Raw genomic sequence first — 7,288 nt, forward strand, 5'->3', positions numbered from 1 at the left:
AATTTTCATCAAACACCGGATAACTGCACCATCACAAACTAAAACCTGGGGTCCGGATTTGGCCGCTTTATCAAGACAGATTTTTGCTACGGAGAATCAATGGGTGAATTCGTAGTTACAGCATCTTATAACGCGTTTGAGCTGAGGATACATATAAGAAGAAAACCAAAGATCATAGTGTTTCTAATTATCCCTATTTTGATTTAATTGTATAGTTTACTACCATTGTCAAATTTTGATAACAAGGCATTTAATTGCACAAAGCATTTAGGCTTTTTTCATACACGTTGACGATGAGTGTTTTAACCATATAACATTCAATATTTTCACCAATATGCTTTTCCTGCTAAAGGAGATGACATGATGATACAAAAATAACCAAAACCCGAGCAAAATAAATACTACATTAAAGGGGTTATAAAGCCAAGCCCAATAAGGGGGAGGGAGTGGAGCTTTCAGACCTGTTGCTGCCAATGTGGAATTAACGGCTTCTCCTGACTGGCTGCCTGTTGCTCTTTAATTGATAAATGGATGGTTCGGGGAGGTGATGGGAGAGAAAGCAGCAGGTTTCACTCAGGGTGTAGTAACAGTGCCAATGTAAAGAGTCGGCTCATGGACATTTTCAAAATACTGTTTCTTTTCTTTCCGACTTTTGGGTTAAATAGGGATCTTGTAGTTTAGGTAGGAAACCGCTTCAAATCTTAAATTGCGTAGAAAATGTCGAGATTCTGCTCTTAACTTTCCGAAAAGCAGGGGATATGCTAAGTGGGAACATGGTGTGTTTGTAGAGTAATTTTGCGAGCTTTGTAAATGCTGTCTTTGTTTTGCAGTTGGTGCTCCGATGAATCTGCCACCGATATTAGCCAGTTGTATTTTTATTTTAATTATTTGCTTGTTGCCAATCGCGATGAATTCTTCACCAACCGGCCACAGGGCGGAAGATGGCCACGTACCTAACCACAACCGGCCTTTCTTTTTCCAACCAATGCCAGCACCACACATGTTTACACCTCCTGTGTCCCAGTTCATGCACCCTCCCGCCTTCCATCCGTACTTCTACCCGACAGTAGGTAAGTAGGTCATTCTCGTACAATTACAGAAGCGCCAAGAGGTCAGTGGCTGCGTCTAAGTAGCATCTGATTCATGGACTTTCACTTGTATCTGCAGGTCGCATGGTTGGTGTCTTTAGTTTTAAATTTGATAATTTAAACAATGCCTTTTCACTATCAAGTTATTCATTTCCAATAAGTGCCATTGATAATTCGATGACTTAATATGTAATAAGTGGCCCAGTGCTCTAGTTCCTCAATGCTCCAGGTTAGAGTCTGACCTGTGATTAGCTCCTGATATCAATTGGTCCACTCGTAATGTTGGGGGAGGAGGCAAGATCGCCGGGGAATCACTAAATTGTTATCCTGGGATCTAGGTAATCGCGTTGCTGATCTCCAACCCTGATGATCGCTGCTCCAGTAAAAGACCATGTTGCTGTTAGTGCGCATTGAGTAGTCCCAGTGTGAACGGCTACCGTTTGGGAAGTTAAATTTCAAAAGTTAGTTAACTTTTTTGAAAGCAAACTTGTTTTCCTTTAGCAAGGGGAAAATAACTCCTTTCCCTTCTGGCTAGTGTGGTGACACTTATGGCGGATCAATACTTGTTATGGGCATCAAAAACCTCCTATGTGACACCGCCTTTCCAATTTATTCATGTGTAAATCGTGTCCATGGTTTTTGCTACTGAACAATATATTTTGGCTTTTCTAGTTTGTGTTTTCGACCCCCCCCCTCCCCCCCCCCCCCCCCCATCCCCGTTAAATCCGACAGCTTTCAAAACTTGTCTTCAATGCGATGTAATCGATATGCTGGACCCATGTAAGGCAGGAGGAAATAGTCGTCTGCTCTTCAGAGTAGGATGAAAGGGAAATGGTTGCTCTGTTCTAAACTTTCCCAAGTTTTCACTTATCTCTTGATTGGGATTCTTTAGTCTAACATACTTGCTTTTGTGGTGTTAGTTTACTAGATTATAACAAACATGTTTTAAGTCTCTATTTTTAAAGGGATAGTCAGCTTCTGGTAATACCAGTGTCTAGATTGTTTAAATATACCTTATTTGATTTGTCGTCTTTTCTGTTAAGAGATTGGTGGCGGTTTATATTATCCCGTGTGTCATGTGCCATATCCGAGAAGCTATGGCCCACAATCACCAATTCCCCACACGAACTATAGGAGACCCTTTTTCAATTCTTCCCTGGTCACTCGGCCAACATTCTATCATTCTGCACGATTCAGACACTATCCTCTTCGGAAAAATGTGACTAATACGGAAGTACAGACGGACAGCGAGACCAATCCAGATCGAGCGAAAAGGGCAGTTATGACAGAAACTGTGGAGTGTAATAGTCAAACTGCCGAGATAAGAGTCCCAAAGTCTTCTGATACTGAAACTACTTCGGGCAGTACAATTGTACTGGCCCAAGAAAGGGGCTCTCGCCAAGAAATTCGAGGTGAACCAAATGAGATGGGACAGAACAGCGCTGCATTGGCAGCTCAAAGTGCCGAGCCAGGTGCATACGCGTTCCAGAAGGAAAAGATAAGGATAGAGTGTAATGAAGGAGCACCTTCTATAAATGTGTGGCGGTCATTTGAAGCCACAGTTCCCATATATAATCCTGCACCTAATAAGACACCAGATCGTATTCAGTGTGAAGTGTGGTCTGTGAGTGCGTGCGAGGGTGGAGTTCCCTTGTATGGTCCGTTTGAGACAGACAAAATGACTCAGAAAACTCAGGTTGGCAAAGACTACTCGATTCCGGACACTCGAGAGATGTTGCTGGATTCCAACAAGCGTCGAGAAAGAGCCGATGAGTCTAAAGCAATAGGAGGTGAAGGATCCGGCTGCACAGATGCAGTGGAAACCTTGCCAGGTGAAACCAACCAAAGCCACAAACTTCCAACCAAATTCCTACATGAAGCGCCCGAGAAACTTTTACCCCACAGGAGCCCAAGTGGCCTTGTTAATAAAAATGGAATTGGAGAAAAGGAAACGAGGAACAAAGAAAATGAGCACCTGATGATTTCCGAATCCTTAACTGACGAGGCAAAGTGTGAACTCTCCAAGAGTGATGCCTCTCTGGAGTCTGCTGAAGAATATCTACCTTCTGCCAATGTGTTGGCTTGGTTACAGAACCAAGCGCCAAGTTACCGCTGCAGGAACGGTCTCCCTCAACCCATACAAGATCGGCCAAGAGTCCTCGATGGCTCTTTTGAAGAAATGTCCTCCAAAGATGAGGAATCGTCTTTTGACTTCTTTGATGCCATGCCTGCAAGAAACCAGGTCTCCTACACTCACCTGATGTGTAACCCGCCCGCTCCGCCCGCCCGCCAGGCGCGGCCAGTCTCCGCCGCTCAGACTGGCGGGAGTGGGGAGAATCGCGAATCGGAGCAGAAGAGATTTTGCAGTTCCTGCCAAAGAGAAACCCTGTTAAAAGCGAAGAGCGACAACCAACTGTGTGGAAATCACTCGGCTAATCGGGATGTTGGCAGCGACGCCCTTTTGGAGAGAGACCATTTCAAAGATCAGTTCATTGCTGGGAATTCAATGAGCGGCGGGCGGCGAAAATTCCGTAGGATCTCCAGAGAATCCACTAGTCCAAACAAAACCAAGAAAACTCGGTATTCCTCCGACTCGGAACAGGCTTCCGAGGATGGGGACAATGATTCCAGGGCAGGTCCCTCCCAGAAAGCGAAGCTGCCTCCACTTTCCCGGAAGAAAATCCTTCGCAAACCATCCAAAATCTCAGTCCCGTTATCCAATCGGCCGCAAGAAAAACCCAAGGGAAGGAGAAAGGTATTGGACACGACTAAATATCCTCTTAACCAACGAGAGCAAAACAGGGCGGGGAACGAAGAGGAGCGTCAGAAATCGGGGCAAAGCGCAAAACCAGAACGGAAAGGCAAAGAGATGGGGAAGAGGCGGAAATGTGCACGGAAGGCTCTGAGCGGTAAGGTCCCGGTTCTGTGTTGTAGAGCATGTTGTAACCTTGCATTGGAGAGAGGAATGAGCGGCCGCTAACATCCAACCCGATTTCCACTGGCTACAAATCACATCTCCGGTAAACCGGGTTAGATTGATTCAATAAGCTTAGTGCAGGAGGAGGCAAAATGACCCTCCGTGTTATGCTGGGTCTTATCTCCACAAGGAGAACAAATCCAGCTTGTACAGTCACTGGTGACTGAACTCCCTCCCTCCTGGGTACCACTAACCAATCTCGAAAGCCTTCTCACCCTCCGGCGCTCAGAATTGAGCGCAATACTCCCATAATGTTTATGTTCCACACGAACCTCCCCTTTAAATGCATCTGCTATTGGGGTAGCACTTCCCAAAATGTGGTAAAAGTTGTCCTGAATTCCCTATTATATTTATTTAGTGACTACCTTGCTTTGGTCCTCCCTTTCTCCTCCCTTCCGGGAGCATCTTCTCTAAGTCTACCGTATCGAACCCTATCATCTCTATCTCTATCTGGGAACTCTAGGTTTCTCGCTGAATTTATAATTCGATTTACTTCGGAAACAAGTTTCTGGGAACTTTTCAGCACCATTTTTTTTTAAACTTCATTAATCTTAAATGTTGAATCTTTTATTTCATTCCTGTTTACAGTTTTTGATCAAATCTCTTTTCTGGGACATTTTCCAGTGTCCAAGCTTGAATTTATCTGATCTTCATCAGTACAAAAATATTCCTTGATTATTGTGACCTCTGCATTTGATCATGCATATTAAGCTGATTGGCCTGCAGTCTTAAATGTTTCAGTTTAAAAATTTCTTACCTGCTTTAATATAATTATTTTTATGTAAAGACTAACCATGAATTGCTATAGTTGGACATGGCCTTGAATGAGTTAAATAAAGTAGAATTTGCAAATAACAAATAGATGGATAGTCTGAAAATGCATTAAAAATGAATATTAACACCAGATAAATTACAGACGCTTCTGAAGTGGACCCAGATCCTCTTGCCTAGTCTTGTCATTTGAAAGTTTTCTTCCTCTAGAAGCTGGTTGTAAATCAACAATTCCTCTAAGGTCTAAAATGGAAATAATTAGCTACTTTTAAAGATTGTATGTATGGTTTGCATAAGTATCTTCAATATTGACAACTGTTATTTTGGTGAAAAGTGCAAAATGAAAGTGAAGAGTCTGTGGATGAATACTGGAATAAAGTTGGTGCTAAGCCCAAGTCAGCTGCTCCATCACATGATGCAGAACATGGTAAGAATATACTCATTATAATAAAATCAATATTGTAGTCATGAAAATTCATCAACAGGGCTTGAGTTGGTTCTACACTGTTCATTATTCAACAGTAAAAGTTCTGATTATAGCTGCTGCTCCTGGTAGGAACTTTAAATATGCAATGCAGATTGAGGAGCACTGACAGCAGAAAAGAACAATTGGAATATATTGTAGACTCGAAGCACTTGAATGTTTTACAGTAACATTGCATTAGCTCCACACTGCTTTGCTGGCCACCTGTGTGGTGTTTGCACTGAGCCATAACTTAATGTTACTTACTATCTAACAATTAAAAGCAATACTTTAACCCATGTAATTTTTAAAAATGTTTTCATCTTTTGGAGAAGATGGGCACTAAATGAGTGCTGTAGTAATAAGACATCTGGTCTCAGCCTTCAATTTTGTCCTAATTGGTGATTACCACAATTTGAACCTGCCTGGTGGTGCAACTTTAGCATTCTGCTGCAAGTAGCTGGTTTCAGGATGGTTCACGGGGTGGGGGGGTGTACTGGAAGACAGCGGAGAAGGTCCAGATGGGGGGAAAAGAGACCCTGTGCCTGGAAAGGGGCAGGAGTCCATCTCTGTCTCTCCTCCAGGAGCTGGTGTTGCTGTATTTGGCCTTGTCTTTCCCCCTAGCATGGTGCTGATGACCAAGCAATCCATTCTCTTGTTTCTAGTAAGGTGGAGTAGCATAGTACATTATGGGAGGTCACAATTTCTGGCATAAACGTTAATAGTATTGAAGTCTTTGTTAAGGTCCTCTTCAGTCCTCCAGCAGCAAATGAACAATAAAAGATAATATAAATTAAGCACTTGCTTGTGCTTTCATTTACTCATTCCAGATGTTTTAAGGGGGCATCAGCTGGTGGTGGAAAGGAAAAGAAGTCTAACAATTTTGGGCCACAAGCTTGGTCAGTTGTATGTCTTTAAATGAGAGGCCAAGAGCAATGGATTGTAGTGTTCTATTCCCCACATAAGCAGCAATAACTGTTTTTTAAACTTCCTATCTCAATTACAAGTGAATGGGTGTAGGCCATATGACCTGCTTCACCATTTTAAGTTCTGAGCTAATCATCGACCTCAACTCCCCTTCCCACCCTATCCCTTGATTCCATTGGAATCCAAAAATCTAATGCTCTCAGTCTTGAATATATTCAACTGGGCAACTACAACCTTCTAGGGTTTTAAAAAAAAAAGATTCTCAATCCTCTAGTGAAGAAATTCTCTGTCCTAAATGACTGACCTAAGACAATGCCCTTTCATTCTAGCCTCTTCAGCCAAGGAAATCGGTGCACTAAGAATCTATCCTGTCAAGCCCTCTTGAGTTGTTTCAATTAGATTGTCATGAAGTGCTATTAATGTATATAATATTTTGGAAAATATTATTTGAAAATAGAGGTTTACTCTATGGGTGTGTCTTAACTGGATTAAAGCCAGCTAGTCTGGGTGTTTTGATGTACTAGGTTGAGATGTAAACAGAGATAGCTGCATTTGCATTTTTTTTTTGAATAGAGCATTCAAGAAGTGGGGTGAAAACTTGATGCCTTTCTAGCAGATAAACCTTATGTTTATCTCACTAATAATTGGTACTATGAAAGGGGTTTCACTGTTAAAAGGTGGAGTTCAATGAGGTTGTTGATACAATCAGTGGTGGAAGATATATCTTCAGTAGTTTTCAGGTGTGCAGAGCAGAGGCAATGTGAGATCAAAAGGCAGCTGTAAGCCTCTAACCAGCTCCACAGTGAAAAGAACCTCATTTTGAATTTAAGGTAAAAATGCTTTGCCTGGTGTTTGGTTCAGTCTATGGGTGCTGTTGTCTTAATGGAGGTTAGTTTGGGAATTTGTTATAAGTTATGATAGTAATTTGTAGCCATTTGTACATATATTTTAACCTGTGTAAATTAAATGTTTCATTTAGTTTAATGTAAAACCTCAAACTAGTGGTCTGATTCCTGAGTTTAGAGTTGCATCTCAAACATAACACTTAAAATTATTGGTTAT

Source organism: Cetorhinus maximus, chromosome 4 (genome assembly GCF_964194155.1).
Source record: "Cetorhinus maximus chromosome 4, sCetMax3.hap1.1, whole genome shotgun sequence".
Lineage (NCBI taxonomy): Eukaryota > Metazoa > Chordata > Chondrichthyes > Lamniformes > Cetorhinidae > Cetorhinus > Cetorhinus maximus.